Source organism: Nuphar pumila, chromosome 5 (assembly GCF_984573655.1).
Source record: "Nuphar pumila chromosome 5, dmNupPumi1.hap1.1, whole genome shotgun sequence".
In the NCBI taxonomy this organism is placed as follows: Eukaryota; Viridiplantae; Streptophyta; class Magnoliopsida; order Nymphaeales; family Nymphaeaceae; genus Nuphar; species Nuphar pumila.
This window is the reverse complement of record NC_143253.1, coordinates 47,784,615-47,803,580: the sequence shown is the minus strand read 5'-3', so window position 1 is coordinate 47,803,580 and position 18,966 is coordinate 47,784,615. Positions and strand designations below refer to the sequence as shown.

The 18,966-nt window shown below is 36.2% G+C and overlaps 1 pseudogene; it reads right to left on the bottom strand.

Moving 5' to 3' along the window:
- Nucleotides 1-1,151: 1,151 nt before the first annotated feature.
- LOC149837522 (callose synthase 11 pseudogene) lies at nt 1,152-1,547 on the bottom strand (annotated as a pseudogene).
- Between the last annotated feature and the right edge of the window lie 17,419 nt (nt 1,548-18,966).

Below are 18,966 nucleotides of genomic sequence, written 5' to 3'. Positions count from 1 at the left end.
CATTGACAGATCAAGATAAGCACATTATGATTAACCAGATCTACGATCTAGTGAATCTAAAAGAATATTGAACTGACTCCTGGATGTTGGATGTTGGATGTTGGATGTTGGATGCTGGATGCTGGATGCTGGATGGTGGATGCTGGATGCTGCATGAAGCAAGAATGAGCACAGACGTTATGATGCTTGATCCCAAATGATACACTTTGTTGAACCAATGAAGATGTGGTGACACAACAGGAACAATGACACTTAATTATGTTGTGCAGAAGTGTAAAGTTGCAGAATGTAGATGTTGTATTGCTTAATCAACAACCTACAAACGCAATCCTAGATGTAGACATAGTAATAAAATAATGACTAAAGTGATGAATATGCAGCACAGATGTGATAACAGTAGGCCACAGTTCCCAGGCATTCGAGCATTTAATGATTTAGGATCAGCTGGGCAGAGACCATTATCATTGTCATGTATTGATCATAAAGCACAATCGTCTAAAAGGGATAGCAAACCACTGCAGCAGTATGCAATAGTATTGGGAAAAGATGCTTCTCAATATTTCTTTTAACACCACCAAAGTCGATATCCTTCACAGATTGTGAAGATGCATCTTGATTAGGATAAAGACACCAAACCATGCATCTCCCTGTATTTTGAAAGGCTTTTTGCATACTTTCTTCATGTTCACAAATGCCAAAAAAAGGTACAAATGTGCATGTTCAACTCCAAATATTTGGCACAACAATTTTCCAGTATCATTTTGTCGCAGAAAATCCTTTGGGTGCATGTATAGCCAAAACCACAATCCATGCCATAAAGAGCAAGGTACAAGTTTCGAACATATACGATCTTCTTGAAGAGGGAGCCAACACTTTTTGGCAAAGATGTCCCCTACTCTCAGGTACACGATATGTTATTTGACGAGCAGCAAAGAATTGCAGCTTCTTTTCAGAGTCTATAAGAGCCTGGTATACAACTCGGTGTTGTTTTTCCTCTTGAGCCTTTAAAGTGCCAGAGTGGAGAGAAAATGGAAATCAAATTGTGTGCTAAGTGATAACATCTGTCATGTACATCAAGACGAAAAGTTAAATCATACACCACCAATCGCTTTGACCCCAACATTCATAGGATTCCACACCAAAACCTCACATCACCAGTCAATAATAGATTTCTTTCCAGTCAGTATGCGAGCAAGGTGGAGACTCCTGCTCAATGCCTCATTGAATAAGATCCATGTCTGCATTGATTGGAAGCCAGGCAACCGAGATAGGAGGGTTGTGGGAGCCATGACCATCATACCGAAAAGTATATCATATAGGCGAGCCAGAGCAACAACAATATTCCACACAAGAGTTTTCGCCAGCAAGGGCCTGAGCACTAGGGCTATTGATATCAAGCCCCACCCAGTGGGGATGAGTGCCAACAGACTTGTAAGCACGTCAACAAACGTGAAGCTAGTGAACTTCAACAAGAGGACCAAAACTAAAATCTCAAAGACTGACAAAGGATTGAATAGCTCGGTAATAGATGTGCTCCTTTGCAGCATACCTTTCTCTAGTATAGGACACAACTATATAAATTGCAAGGACCACTATCACATAAACCCAGGAAATTAGATACACTGATATATTGGTGTTGATGAAGAAGATGCCAATGCAAATGCTATGAAATGCAGAGGATTTCAGATGAAAAATGCAATGGACAGAAATCTAAAATGATGGACATAAATCTAAAATGATGATGCAATGAACAAATGCAAGATGATGCTGAACAAAGAATAGAATGCGTGAGATCTTGATGCACAAAATAAGAAGTGACTAGATGATGTTGGATACTTCTGGATACTTGTTGTGCAGGTCGGATGTCACTAAATGCAAGGGAAATACCGTGTTGGACAAACATGATGCAATGAGATGGAATGGCAATTGGTGCTATGCTATGAGACTCCAGCAACTCGGATGCATATGCTATGCGATGCAGGATGCTAACACAAAGCAACTGATGATGACGTTGATGAGCATGAGACACCAGATCGATACATCCATATATAAAATGCAACGATATGCAAAGGATGAATCAATGCAGAAAGGAGAAAATGAGGTATAATAATGGATGTAGAATGGGTGAAATATGAACGATGAAGAAAAACAAGAGATATGATACAACGAAATGGTGATCAATGATGATGTTGAATTGAAAATACTGATGATGATCTAAACAGATTGTGGAGAAGCAATAAGAAACTTGATGATAATGCTGAGAATGGAGGCAAATTAAAGATTAGAAATGCACATGAGGATGAAACAGAAGATAAGATGTATGTGTCGATGGACTATTTAATGCAGATGTAGAGGAAATGATGCAAATAAAGGGCTGGTGATGAATTGCAACAGAGTGTCGAGTCTAATGTGTAGTAGTATGAACATGTATCAAATGTACATAAGCAATAAAAGTTTAGCAGCAAATTGCCAAAAAAATTGTTGAAACACAAGTAATCTGAAAAGAAAAGAAATGAAACGAAAGGAATCGACATCATGTTGCATTATACAGATCGATACTGCTATAGGCATATCGATATTGTATCATATGCTTCCAATGGATAATGGAGAATGAAAAGAAAGAACAGAATGGTGCAGTGCTCGCGAGAATGTGTTCAATGCAACATATATTGCGATAACGAAATCAAAGCCATGGTGAAAACAAAATCACAACAAAAAGAAGAAACAAAAGGAATTGAAACTCGTAGGAGCATAAAAAGCAAAATGCAAAACTTACTACAATCGAGGAGTGAGTGGACCAAGTTCTCGATAATCTTTGGTGAAGAGGGGCAGACACGAAATTTTCGATGAAGAAGAAGGAAGGAGAGTGCAAGAGGGGAAAAGGGGAGAGGGAAGGGAAAAGAAAAATGGAGAAGGAGAACATCTCGATGGGGGATGTGAGAGGTGGATGATGGATGAGAGAGCGACTCCCCTGTGTTGGCTTATAACGAGGGAGGCCGTTACAAAATTTTCAAAAGTGGTCCTTCATTTTCTTGAAATTTTTCAAAAAGGAGGTTTCATTTACAATGGTTTCTCAAAAAGAGGGTAAAGCTATTTTCTGAAAATTTTCTTTTATGTTTTTGAAAGAAAAAGCTAAAAATATAAGAGAAATGTGAGGGATTTAAGAGATGGGGTCCATATGAGATTTTTTTGAAAAGTTTACGAAAGTATTGAATTTGAAATTTTGAGAATTTTACAAAAAAGGGGAGTTTTGAAATAGCAGGGGAAATTAGATTTTTAAACTAGATCATGATCCTAGATTTTTGAGCAAATATCGAGTTTGGATCTTGAATTGAGGAAATATGAGAGGAACGGATCCAAATGGAGATTGGATCTGGATAAAATACCTGAGTCGATATAGAGAATTGGATTCTGAAAATAGAAGATTCGGGCTTAGAATTGGATTTGGATATCTGATCTAGATCTAAGATTGGGTCAAATATAGAAAATGAAATTGGATTTTGGATCTTCAACAAGGAAGTGAATCCGAGAAATAATCAAGAGTTGATCAGAAGTTGACCCAATTACTCAGAAGGTGAGGGTTAGGGGCAAAAAGGGAATTTTTGAAATTTTGAAAATTTAGGGTATTCATAGATGCCCCTCTTTGTTGCTATGCCGGTTGAAAGGTGAGCTTAGTAACAAAGAAAACACACCAAATTTTAAAACAAAAATGCCCCAGTTAGAAAATCTAAACTAAGTGTGGAAGAATTGTTTTGTGAAAATTATTCTCAGGTTTAGCACCTTATCCTGAACGGCTTGGAAAAATATGAAATCCTCGAGAATAAAATAATTGAATAAAAAAGAATGAGAAAATCATGATGGGACTTTTGGATGAAGATCCCAAAATTGTGACAAAAGGAAGATTCTGAAGAAATCTCATGGTTGAGGCAAAACTAAGTTTTTTTTTTTTTAAAAAAACTCAGGTTTAGCCCTCTACCTGGATGGGATGAAAATATCTCAAAAAGTTGAGGTTCAGGTTTAACCCTTACCTGAATGAAAAAGAAATATATGGATTTCTCGTCAGAATGTGGAAACCATGATTGGACATTTCTGAAAAATACCTCATGAGACGAGGCTTAGGTACAATCCTTACCTAAATGGATATGAAAAATATGGATTCCTCATCTGGATGAGGAAACCATGATGGGCCTGAAAGAAATGCCTCATCAGAATAAGGCAACTATTTAAAAGATGTAAACAATGTCAGGTTGTATTAGAATAGACATCGAGTATTTATTTTATATTTGAGTAGCCAGAAAATTTTGCCAATAGGATGAAATTGTAGTTGATTCAAATGCTTCAAAAGTGTGCATTTATGTGCAAAAGGTATTCTCTCTTTTACCTAGAGTATTTTCTCCAATGAGGTTAACTCCATAGATTTCAAGAATCAAATTCAAATTTTAATGCTATTGATTTTCTTCAAGAAAGCTATCTATTTCCTTGATATGAAAAGAGAATAAATATTCTTAATTTCATAAAAGCAAGTAGTGAAAAGATATTGATAAAAGAATTTTGCATGAGAAAAGATGATTCTTTGCAATTTTGGCAATTTGATATCTAAGATATACTTTTTGCACTTTATGAGACATAAAAATGAATCATTTTATTGGGGTTTGGCGAGAATTTTATCATATCAACCTTCAACTTGGAGATGCTCTGATTTTCCCTAGAAGAACACTTCATACTCCTTCAACTTGGAGATAATTAGAGTCTTCATTGTCCCCAAAAATTGATAAAGATGTCTCTTTTGATTGAAATCTTTTGATAGTATGAATCAAATATCTTTTAGGGTTGGTTGGGAGGTTCATCGCATTGGCCTTCAACTTGGCAATGATTTGAACTTTCCCTGGAAGGATACGACACACACTCCTTCAACTCGGAGGTGATCTGAATCTTCTTTATCTCCGAGAGTCTAACTTGCATACCAGTCTTCAACTTGATGATAGTTGAGAGATCCCTTTTGCAGATAATCAATTATACTTGCTTTATTGAGAATTTTGAATGGATTCTTTATTTCTCAGAATATTTTTACTGCTTTCTTGTCAGAAGAATCAGCTTTTAGAAATGCATCATAGCTATCATCAATATCAATTCGCTTCTGGCTTTTTAAAATCATTGGAATTTTTTTTGCTCATCATACCAAGGATATTTCTCTTATCCTTTTGGTTGATCAACAGAGAAAATGTTTGAATTTTGTTCCTTTTCGCAGCAAGCTTCACCTTTTAGGAAAGAATACTAGAGATAATCTGAGGTGATTCTTTTGTACAATAAAATATTAAAATCGATGAATGTTTTTAGCAAATTGACAAAATATTCGAGAATCCTTTGTGAAACAATTACTCAACATCAATTTTGATAGAACCTTGGGTTGAAAATTAGATTTTGAAAATCCCGACCAGTAAAACCGGATTTTGATAATTCCGACCAATGAAAATACTGGATTTTGAAATCCTGACCAGTGAAAACACTAGATTTTGAAATCCCAACCAGTTGTAGAAATTGAATTTTGAAATCTTGACCAGTGAAAATACTGAATTTTGGTAATCCCAACCAGTTGTAGAAACTGGATTTTGAAATCCCGACCAGTTGTATAAACTGAAATTTGAAATCCCAACCAATTATAGAAACTGGATTTTGAAATCTCGACCAGTGAAAATACTGGATTTTGAAATCCTGACCAGTTATACAAACTGGATTTTGAAATCCCAACCAGTGAAAATACTAGATTTTGAAATCCTGATCAGTTATAGAAACTGGATTTTGAAATCCCGACCAATTGTAGAAACTGACTTTTAAAATCCTAACCAGTGAAAACACTGGATTTTGAAATTCCGACCAGTTGTAGAAACTGGATTTTGGTAATCTCGACCAGTTGTAGAAACTGGATTTTGAAATCCTGACCAGTTATAGAAACTAAATTTTGAAATCTCGACCAGTTGTAGAAACTGGATTTTGAAATTCTGACTAGTTGTATAAACTGGATTTTTGAAATCCCAACCAATTATATAAACTGGATTTTAAAATTCTGACCAGTAAAAACACTAGATTTTGAAATCCCGACCAGTTGTATAAACTGGATTTTGAAATCCCAACCAGTTGTATAAGATAGATTTTGGTTGACCTACAGATCTAAAAATGATTGGTTGAACTATGATCTTAATGAAAGACTGGGTTCAGAAAGAATTCAACTTAGAGATCATGTTTTTGAGGAAGAAATTGGTTCAGAAGGGGATTCAACCCAAGAACCGCAAATTTGGAAAAGAAATTGGTCCGAGAAGGGATTTACCCTAAAGCCAACAATTTTGAAGAAAAGAGATCGGTATGAGGACTAACCTCGAGAAATAGGCTTGATCTAAGATTGAGAATTTTGAGAAATAACCATTACGAGGACTGGGTTTTGCAAATGATTCAACTTGAACTTTGATTGAAAATTTTGAGAAATAACTAGTGCGAGGACTGGATTTTGAAAAATGGTATGATCTAAGATCGAAAAATCTGAAAATGACCAGTTCAAGGACTCGGTTCTAACAATGGTTCTATCTAGGATCAAAAATTTTAAAAATAACCAGTTTGAGGACTGGGTTTTGCGAAGGATTCAACTTGCAAACTAAATTTGGAAAATAAAGATTCTTGATGAAGATTCTGAATTTCAATAGACCATCATAATTAACTATATGTGGCCCGCTTTCAGGATTGTCCCCTTATCCGAAATGGGTATTGACGATACAAGAATTGATTTGATTTTGCCTGCATATAGAAATTTTGAAGTAAGATGAATGTATATAAAAAAAATACCCCAGTATAACGGAGAAGAATGTTGGGATAATAGGAGATCATTGTTATTGAAAAAGGCTCTTTGAAGAATACAAAGGCTGAAATGGATATTTTAAGTATTAAATTTCTTCAAATGTAGAGCATTGACAGGATCTGACAATTCTACCCCATCTGCATTGATCAAACAATATGCATTGTGAGGCAATGCTTCTTTAACCACGTAAGGACCTTACCAATTGGGTGACCATTTGCCACGTGGGTGGTGCTTGATATGAGCTATTGATCTGAGTACCAGGTCATTAACTAGAAATCTCCTCTTGAAGACGGACTTGGCATAATGCTGAGCTATCCTTTGATGATAAGCTTGAGCATGTTCGGCTGCCTTGAGTCTCCTTTCATCCAGTAGATCAAGTTATACCAATCTTTGTTGTTGATACTGATCAAGTGGCAATTCTATAAGTGAAGCAAATTTGAGAGCAGGTTTTTGAATGTCGAGAGGTAAAACCGCCTCAGTCCCATAAACGAGCTCTAAAGAAGTGGCATTGGTCGGAGTCTGAATAGTAGTTCGGTATGCCCAAAGTGCATCATGAATTTTTTTAAGCCAATCACGACTTGTTTTCACAGTTCTTTTCAAAATACGAAACAAAATTTTGTTGGTGGCCTCTGCCTGACCGTTCCCTTGAGGATAATAAGAAGCAGAGAAATGATGGTAAATTTTGAACAGAAGATCTTCATCCCCTCATTCTTGAAATGAGTGTCATTGTCTGAAACAATGTCATGTGGTATGCCAAAATGACAGAGAATATTTTTGTGAATGAAAGGAACCACATGGCGGCCTTCTACTATACGCAGAGTAACAACTTTAACACATTTGGTGAAATATTCTGTTGCGACAAGAAAATATTTGTGACCATTGGAAGCAGAAGGAGTAATTGGGCCTATGACATCGAAAGCCCACATAGAGAACGGCCAAGGAGAAACAACAGATTACAAATATGTGGCTGACACATGAATGGAAGGTGCATGCATTTGGCATTTGACGCACTTCTTCACAAATCGATAGCAGTCTTGCTACATGGTTTTCCAATAATACCCTACCCAGACGATCTGCTTGACGAGAGTTTGATAACCATCATGGCCACCATAAATTCCTTCATGTGTCTCTTGGACGATTTCCGTAGCTTCATCCTTGTCTAAGCATCTGGCATACTCATCACTGAATCCACGATGATAAAAGACATCGACAAGAATGAAATAGTGGGCGAACATACGCTGGACCGCTTGTCTTTTCTTTTTTGGCATTTTCGATGAAAATTCACCGGTTTCAACAAAATTCTTAATGTCTTGATACCAAGGCTTCTTCTTTTGATTGACTTGGTTTACTTGCACGGCTGAAATGAAGGCAGGTTGATCAAGTCTGCCAATTTCAAAAGAACGACAGGATTCACTGTCTTTAAAGGACAAAATGGCGCCCAGACTGGCCAAGCCGTCGGCTATTTGGTTGTGTTCTCTCCTGATGTGATTGAGCTAAAATTCTTTGAAGTTGTCTATAAGAGCTAGGACAATCTTTTGATAAGGGATTAATTTTGGATCTTTCACCTGCCACTCAGTGTTAACTTGACTGACGACAAGCAACGAATCGCCAAAGGCATGCACTCTCTTGACATTGAAGTCTTGCAAAATTTTTAGGCCTTGTATTAGAGCTTCATACTCGGCCATGTTATGAGTACATTGGAAACCAAGTTTGAGAGAATAAAAGATCATTTTTTTCTCTGGAGAAATCAATAATATTACAATCCCTATACCAGACATATTTTTAGAGTCATCGAAGAATAGGTTCCAAACTAAAAACTGTTGAACATTGCAGATACGATCATCAGGAAAATCATGTTTTGCCTTGATCTCTTCTGTCAAAGGAAAATCGGCGAATTGATCTGCGATAGCTTGGCCTTTTATCAACTTTTGAGAAACATATTCTAAGTTATATTGCATTAGAAGGACTTGTCCTTTTGCAATCCGTCCAGTGAGAAATGGTTGTTCAAGAATGTATTTGAGATGATTAAGCTTTGATAAAATTTTGACTTCTGTTGCCAACAAGTAATGCCTCAGTTTCTGACGCATCCATACTAAAGCTAGACATGTCTTTTTCATCTGAGAATATTTCTTTTCATAATCAATGAAAGTTTGCTCACATAATAGATGACATGTTCTATTCAACTGCCTTCTTCATACTGCACGAGACACCCACCACAAGCAACTTGATTAATTGAAATATACAACAGGAGTGCCTTCCCAATTCTAGTGGCTTCATAACTAGTGGATTAAGGAGATATTGCTTGATGCGCTCAAACGAAAGTTGACATTCTGGTCCCCATTCGAACTTTACTCTTTTTCTTAACAGATAATTGAAATGTTCGCATCTCATGGCCAAATGGAGATGAACCGCCAAATGGACTGAATGCGCCCCTGGAGGCTTCGCAACTCTTTGAGATTAGTTGAAGGTGGCATATCAATAATTGCTTTTGCTTTTGCTTTAGCAAGATCCATCTCTATTCCTTTCTTGCTGATTATGAAGCCAAGTAGCTTACCTGATTCTACCCCAAAGATGCATTTCTAAGGGTTGAGTCTCAATTTGTAGAGAATAAGTCTTTCAACGACTTGACCTAAAGCATCAAGATGATCCTCTTCTTCTTTAGACTTGACCAGTATGTCATCCACATAGGCATTCATGTTTTTATGCATTTGATCATGAAAAATAACGGTCATTGCTCTCTGATAGGTTGCCCCAGGATTCTTGACTCCAAACGGCATGACTGTGTAGCAAAAGGTTTCCCACGGTGTGGTGACGAAAGTTTTTGACTAATCATGAGCAACCAACTTGATTTGATTGTAGCCTAAATATCCATCCATAAAGAAAAATATGGCATCGCCTGTCGTGCTGTCGATCAGAAGATCAATATTGAGGAGTGGATAATCATCCTTCGGGGTGGCCTTGTTGAGATCCTTAAAATCAATATAGATTCAGACTTTTCCATTCTTTTTTAGAACTGCCACAATGTTTGCCAACCAATCTGGATAATCAATGGCTCAGATGAATCCCGCTTTTAGCAAATCTTTAAGTCCTTCCTTGACTTGCTGCTTAACTCGAGGATCCAATTTCCTTAGTTTTTGCTTGATTGGCCTGGAATACGATTTTAATTTGAGGCAATGCTTAAATAACTTGGGATCCAATCCTGGCATATCTTCATAAGTCCAGGCAAATACTTCTTGATGTTGCTTAAGAAAATGGATGAGTCTTCCTTTCTCATTTGAATTTGGACTTGAGCCAGTTTTGAGGATTTTTGGATCATCTTCTTAACCAATATTGATATCTTCTGTTGGATCCTGAACAAAGGACGATGATTATCCTGCTTCTAAATATGAGCGAATTCTGACAATTCTTGAATAGTCGAGTCAAATTCTGTTGGCTCTTCAATCTGTTCTATCACTTTGATGACCTCCACTCTTGCCTTTATCTTGTGAATCATTGCTGGCTTGGGGTTATTTTGAGAAAATTTAGGATTGATAATGAGCTTTTTTATTGGTTTAGGAGTCATGATTCGACAATCCTAAAAATGCAAAGAAAAGATTTTTAAGGAAAACTGTAAACCCCAAAACAACCGTTTGTACGAAAGCAAATGAATAATGATATAGACAAAATATAAGCAAGAATGATAGGCACCGAGATATAAAGAGAAGATCAAATTTTCATTGATTGAGTAAAGCTGAGAACAGCGACTGAGTATTTGCAGAAACTGACAAAAGACATAAAAGGTTGGGACTATGTTGTCCCTACAAGATGACTGAAAACAAAGAAAGAAACCAGAAAAACTATGGCATTATCCTTCTTATTTTGTTCCTTTGATGAATATGGTTCCTTTTTTGGATGTCTGGCCGGTGAACCCCAATCCTGAACCAGCGAAATGTTGAGCAAGGATGATTGGCTCCACCTTGTCGTCTTCATTCCTTCCCAGGCCTCTGAAGGGCTGATAGTCATGCTTTAGCAGAAGATCAAATCCTCTTTTGGCTTTAGAAAACTGAGGGAATAAGGGATGATCTTTGAAAGAAGTGCAAATGAGACATCCTTCTAGTTTAAAGAAATGTGGTCCTTGTCATTGGACCACCGCTGCGACATTTTTCTTTGTCTGAACTTCCTTCAACCTCAATATTTCCAAACTATCACTAAGATTGATTTCATCACTTTCCCTAATGCTAGGGATGTCTGCAGTAAAAGTAGGATGGGGGATCATGGGTTGCGGGAGTCTCTCTTCTGGATCTTCCCCCAGAATTGTGGTGATCATGTCACCTTTAGACCATTTAATGCACTGGTGAACGGTTGAATGAACAGCATTTGCATTGTATATCCATGTACGTCTCAGCAAAAGATTGTACGTTGGCGGCACATTAACGACATGGAACAAAACTGTATGCACTGAGTAAAAAAATTCCAGAAAGATCTTATCCTTGGTTGTATGCCTATGATTATCAAAATCGTAGATTATGATCGGGTCTGGCACGTATTCTTCTTCTTTCAGACCCAATGCTTTTGCAGTTATTTTTGGGCAAATATTGAGGTTGTTACCTCCATCAACAAGCACATGTGGAACCGTCATGCCTCTGGTCCTTACCATGATATATAATGCATTATTGTGAAAAGCATGAGGTTTTGGCAAATCCTCATCAGAAAAAGTGATAGGCGCATTGGTCATCGCCCGATTCACAATTTGTGCCATATCTTCTGGGGTGGTGTCTGGCTTCACTTTAATTTTCCTCAGCAAACCATTTAACATCTCATGATGTTTTGAAGAATCATGAGTTAGTTCAAAGATTGAAACATTGGAAAGTGCCATAACTGGCTTCTGGAGGAGTTTAGCTCACTCTTCTGCTTCTTTAGAAGTTTCTGCTTTTTTCTACAGGAATCTGTCTTTTGTTGAATTTCTAGGGGAAAGTAGGGATCTTTTTGGTTTCAGCTGAGGAGTTTATCTGATTCAGGATCAAGATGATGTCCACCTTCTTGGAGGCAAGTTGTGTTTGGTGAAGAACCATAACCCAATGCTGGAGACTTATATCCTCATTGGAGTATGAAAATATATGATTTTGTGGCAAAAAAGGATATTTTGAAATGGTCATTGCTGAATGATTTAGGAATGGTGCTGACAATATTTCTAGCTTGTTTTCCTCTTCATTTTCCACGAGGAGATTTTTATCAATGCAATCTTGAATTAAATGTTTGAGTATAAAGCAATACTCTGTATCATGCCCCATTGTCCTGTGGAATTTGCAAATTTGTTCTTTAAATCTTTCCATGATTATGGGGGGGTCTACAATTTTAGAGAGTTTGACCATTCCCTGAGCCAACATATATTTCAGGACTTTCTCTAAGGGCTGATCCAAAGGAGTGAATGTGCAGTCTCAGCTCCAATTGATGTGTTTGGGTTTTTCTTGAAGATCCCCTTTCTGTTGAGGGCCAGTTAGAAGGGGCTTATCATTGTTCCTAAAGAACTTTCTTTTTTGACCTTTGTTTTGATCAGATTTTGCACCGTTGTTGTTGTCATTCTTATTGCCCTTATTACCATGATTGTTTCCTGACGTGTCAGCTGAGTAGGTAAAGTATGCCTTCTTCTTCTTATCCTGAGTATTCTTGACAAGAGTAATACCTTCATATACCCTATTTTCTATTCCCATTTTGAGCCATTCGGCTCGCTCTGTCAACTCAATGAACGATTTTGATGGGGTGGTGGAGATAAGACTTCTTAATGGCTGAGAGAAATTATTGAGAATAATTTGGAGGACATGCTCCTCAGAAATGGGAGTCCTTATTTTGTTACAAATGCTTCTACATTTGCAAATAAAATCTCTAGCCTTCTCATTGTTTTCCTGCTTGAGGTTGTACAGATGATTGAGCGTGAGTCGAGCTTCTGTGTTGAACATGAATTACTCGATAAACAAATTGACAACCTTATCAAAGTCTGGCAATTCAATTGGATTAATGTGCTCTGCATACCATTTGGCGGTTGCGCCCTCCAAACTGCGCGGAAAGCATAAGAAGAGAGCATGGTTGTCCTCCTTGAATCTGACACACTCTACGAAAAACATTACGAGATGGGGTTTGGGATCGCTGGATCCGTCGAATTTAATGAATTTCCTATGGAGGTTTTCCAAGCTATCATCACCATCTAATCTAACATAGAAGTCTTCTCTGGTGTATACTTTCTTTCCCTTGTCTCGTACTTATAAGTCCTTAACTATCCTGGTCAGTGTCTGGATTGGATCTTCCATTGGGACCCCATATTTGGGTTTATTTACTGATTCAGGCTCTTCTGCCATCTTCTTAGACTATCGCAGAGGGTTTTGGATGAACACAGGATGTTTTTCTTCTGAATCCTCTTCTGTTGATTCTTTATCTTCAGAAGCATTGTCATATTGGACCTTCTTCTTGCCAATCTTAACATGTCTTTTCACAGGCTTTCTTATGATTTTATTTTTGGGAGATACCTTCTTTGGATTTGCCCCAGCCTGTTATGATATCATCTTTGTCATCATTTTCTGAAACAGACTGTATATGACTAGATCAACATTGTCTTCTGCTTTTTGGCCCTGTGCTCTGGATGATCTGGGGGAATTTGTTTCTTCTGCCTCACTGTCACTGTGCTGCTGAACGGTTTTCTTCCCCATCCTTGTCTGAACCATGTTAAATGTCAATGTTTCTCTGCAGAGATACATGAATGGTTAGACCACTGAAGAAGTTTTAGGATGAATTTGAGTAAAGAAAGAATTAGAGATTTGGTAGACAATTCAGAGATAATATCTCATTACCAGAGATTGGATCATCACAAGAATTGTGACAATTGCGTTATTATTTCTATAATAACTAAAAATGTGCCTTATTACCTAGGCGAGGTCGTCAACTATGATAAAAGGTATTGAAGAAAAATAAGAGAAGTATGAAGACTGAATTTGATTTTTAGAGAGAATGTCTCATTACTAGGGATGAAATCGTCACAAGAATTGTGACCATTTGTTTGTTTATTAGAAAGTAAAATAAAATTTGTCATGAAGCTTTGAGAGAAAAAAAGTAAATTTTATTGATAATAGATCAAAAACAAAGAGAGGGCGAGCAGACAGTTTGCCACCACTCTTGATATTCAGAAGATACATTGGGTCTTGGAAATATGGAAAGGGGAATAAAAGAATCTCAAGTATATTTGGCTGCATGGTATGCTCCATACCACTAATCTGACTGTAGATCGAATTATGGCATAATGTCTGTCGGGAAACGAGTGTTGATATGAATCTGCCGCTGCAAAAACTGTCTTAGACACCTTTCTGGCTGATAATCGACACAAAAGAACGGACCAAGTAATCGGTAACGCTTGCCACGCACATAGGTATAATGAGGAACTGATTCTTGTTGGTTGAAGTAGTCCTAAACAATCTCCTCTTGATGCAGACTTTCGATCAAGGCTCGATACTGAAGAGTGGATTATGGCTTATTGTTGTTGAATCTGAATGAATTGGCCTTTGATGGCACATGTCGCAGGAACCATGACTGTTGGGCATAGATGCATCCTTCTACCAAGATAGTCTCTCCAAGAGCAAAACGAGTTAAACCACGATAGAGAAAAGCTAAGGCTGTCATAAAAATTGAAATATGATGGGTCTGCTTACTTCTCCATCTTCACAGGAGTTGGATAACTCTAACATCAACAAATTTCTAGCCGTTTTGAAAGAAAGTTAATCCAACTGTGCATAGGATCATGGCATGTTGAATCCTTTCCTTGGTTGCTCGGGACAAGGTATCAACTTTTTCGTATGCCCCATACTTGCGATAGAGTCTGAATAGATCAATGAACTGACTTCCATCAATTTCAGTGAGCGGCCAAGATCTACTCCCAGTTGCTTTAGCTAAGGCATCTTGAATATCCACCTCTTTGACATTGATCAGGAACTGCTGCTCGACGGGATCATCTGGCTGACCAGCTAGCTCTGGTAGTCCCATGATGTCATTGAATTCATCCATCAATAGAGTCATCTTTCCCCCATGGAAACCAAAATATGCAGGTGCGTGGTTCGACCATTCTGCCAAGGCTTGAATCAAATTTCCATTGAAGGTTTGCTTGCATACTGCCGATGCCAGTTCCAATCCACAGTCATCCAAGTGGTCCGGGAATATACGCGAGAAGGTGGCAAACCAAGAATAATATCACTGAGGAAAGAAGGGAAGAGTATGAATGGCCCGATGATCTGGGAATCCTTGTCTTATCTCATATGAGATATGATCCTTGGGAAAGATAATATCAAGTGAATTGGATGCCATCGAATAATACTGGGGCAGAAAAAATGAAGAGGATTAGACAAAATGCAGGACTTTGTAAAAATAGAAGATAGAATTTAAAGAAATTGAGATCCAAAAGGAAGAAGAGATATACACCTGGAATTTTAAAAATCAAAGGAATTTTTAGAAAAGGATTTCTAGGGTTTGGGGAGATTTAAAGAGAATGAAGAAAATCTACACCTGGGTTTTGAAAGTAGCGAGGAAATTTTAAAAGAAATACCCAAGGTTTTAGAAAAAAAATAGTCTAGAGAATACAAGAAAATGTAAGAAATAAGTGAATATCACAGAATCAAGGTTGTACAAACAAGGCTGCGCAAGCAGCACTCCCTAAAAGTTGACTCTAAATGCAATATTCGAAAAGGCTCGTAGAACCTTAATCCTAACTCTAAGGTTTAGATCATCTAAATCCAATCAAGATACGCTAATATACTCAAGCTGAAGCTTGAAGTACGTGACATAAGAATAATTCTCCGGTTCTAAGGTAATGGTTTTTCCAACATCCTTGAGCACCTGCTGATATACTTCAGACTATGGCCCTTAGTACGTGGTAGGGGGTATTAACCCAAATAAGTGCTCCAGTTGTGAGACTCTTTCCCGAACTATGGTTCAGTGAGACAACTCTGCAATATGAAGACCGAGACAATATAGGTGGGGATGTTTTCGAAAACATGCTCAACATGAAAGAAATTAGATGGTTCTAATGCAAAGTCCTAAAGAAATAGAGTTTTGAAAATCATAAAGAAGCACAAACTTGCATACATTGTTTTCATTCAATCCCTAGATTGAGGAAAGTTGTATTTCAGACCTAAGTGTAAGTAAGCATGAATAAATCTCCTATATGCATTAATGTCAGCTGGGTTTGATGCTTGGTTTCTAAGGTTGCATGAAAATGAAGTTGACATTTGAAGAATAATAACTCAGTCAAATTTAAACAAGGCAAAGGCATTAATTTGATCAAATAAAAGATGAGTCCCATCTCGGTCGCCAAACTTGTGATCATTGCAAAAAAAATCTCTTTTCCTTTTCTTTTTCCTTTTCCTTTTCCTTTTGAGGGGAAAAGATGAGAGAAGAGAAACTCTTTGCAAGGTCTCACTTGACCTTTTATAAAGATGTTTTAAAATTACTCGCCTCCGGTTTAAAATTTTGTGGGAAATGGAGAGACAGGATTCTCTCGTCGGTACAAGGTTCAACTGTTTTTTGTGCCTTTACCAAGGGTAATTGAACCAAGGATCGAATCAATGCCTTTTGCTTTGCCTGAATTTGACTAAGGGACTATTCTAGAATCCTAAATGCATAGAGAATCATGCTTGTGCTGTGATATATGCTTTTAAAAATATTTCAAAATTTTGGATTTTCCAAGTGATTTTAAAAATGGACTTGAATAATATCTTTTTAGAAAAGTCTTTGAAGTTCAGAAAATGATTTTTGAAAGGTTAAAATTTGAAATGGACTCTGCTTTGAAAGCTTGTAATTGATTGAAAATTGAAGTTGAACTGATTTTTGAATTGAGATTTTGGACTTAGAAATCGATTTTGAGACCTCGAAATCATAATTGAAATTTGAACTTAAATTTAGAATTCAAATTTTGGATTTCTAAAAGATTGAATCTTGAAGAAAATGAACTTGTAAATTGAATCTGAATTAGAATTTGACAGTTTGAAATGAGGATTCAGTTGAGATTTGAAACTGAACTTCTGAATTTTGAAAATGAAATTTGAAATTAGAGTAAAGAGTTTAAATTTTTTAAAGTTTGAAATTAAGATAGAACTTTGAAATCAATTTTTTGATTTGAAATTGAGATTTTAAAGTAATTCTGAAATTTGATTTGATGTTTGAAATCAGAATTGTAATTTGAATTGGAAATCCAAAGTGGATTTCAAATTTAAATTGAGGATTGGAATAAAATTCAGATTTTGAAATTGAATTTGTAATGAAAATAGAATTTAAAATTTGGAATTTTTTAAAAGAAATAAAGAATTTGAATTTTAACATTTGAAGTTGAAATAAAAGTCAAAGTTAAAATGTGGAATTTAAAATGTAAAGTTCAGAAGTAAGAATTGAAAATTGGAATTTGAAGTAAGATTTAAAACTGAATAGAATCGGAAAATAAAAGATAAATTTGCATTTCTAAATGAAAGTTGAGAAATGATTTTGAATTTTGGAAATGAAAAACTATGTTTTTAAAAATTTATTTTAAAAAACACTTGGAATTTTGAAAATGACTTAAAATAATTTGAAAAGATGGCAAATCATGACGCAACTCTACCTTAAGTGATGAATGCATTGAAAGAATTTGTTTAAAATTGTTATTTTAAAAGCGAATTTCATTCTTTAATAGAGTTGAAATGAGATTAAATTTTAATATATTTGTGACTATGGTCACAAATATATTTTAATTCAATCTCCATTTAAATTTCAAGAAAGAATAAAATTAATTTTTTTGCTTTTATAGAATTTAAAGCAAGATTAAATTTCAATATATTCATGACTATGGCCACAAATATATCTTGATTTAATCTTTACTTTTAATTTTGATAAAAGAGAAAAATATATTTTTGAAAATATGATGATTTTAGAAAGGACCTAAAGTGTAGGTCAAAATTTATTCCATAAAAGATAAAAATCCTAAGTATTGTTCGCATTTTGACTATGGTCATAAATGTGAATCATTTACTTAGGGTTATTTACCTCTTATTAGAATGGTGCACGTGCCATTCGTGTTATCTCACAATATTTTTTTGAAAAATAAGGTAAAACAAAATGCCACAAGCAAGTACTAGAATTTAAAATGCAACTATATGCTCATACATTTTATTCTATACAGAAAAATAGAAATTCTCATTAATACAAAGTTATTACAATTGAAATGGAATATTGAAATTCCTAATCTAGGAAAAGAAATCAACATCTTTCAGGCTTCCCTACAAACACAAGATAACACAAGGCAACAGAAACGCAAAATATAGAAAAGAAATTGAAAATATCATGTTAAAACTATTATGCATATGGTTATGCCTAAGTTGTAATGGAAATGCATATGCTAATATGAAGATGCAATGCCTAAGGATGAGATGCATATACATTTGCCAAAGTGTAATGCTTATGCTAAATCAAGAAATGCATATGAGAATGCATTGGCTATGAATGGCAATTCCAGACTTGTCTTCATACTCTCAACCAGACCAAAAACATTGTTCTTTCTAAATCTCTTAGTTTGAGATTTAAATCATTTTCCTCTTTTGTTAGGCAAGAATAGCCTATAATAGAACCATAGATGTTATCAGGGGAATGATGTTGGACATGCCCAGAATCCTATTATGGAACAGGGCTCCCACTCAATGAAGAACTGTTCGTGGCTGGAGAACTGAAAAGAGATGGTCCTATAACACATGATGATGACTCAAGAGTGCAGTATTGCACTTGAGACATGGAAATGGGAAGATTCCCTCCTTGAAACTCATCTGAGCACTATGGACCAGTAGAACCTTGATGCATGAGATATGATCAATAGGTGGGACATATGCAAAATACCTAACTGGACTGAATGCATATGCAGAATTAATCTGCAAATGACAAATTAATATGCAAGTGACTGACTTACTGTGCAACTTGTACAGATGTTGAGTGATATTTCAACTAACACTCAGCAATGCAACTATATATGCAAAGTAACACAACAATGCAGCTAGTGTGTGTGCAAACTAACATATGCTATGAAGCTAATGTATATAAATACAGAATATATGCAAGAACTAGAAATACTATGACAAAACAGAATC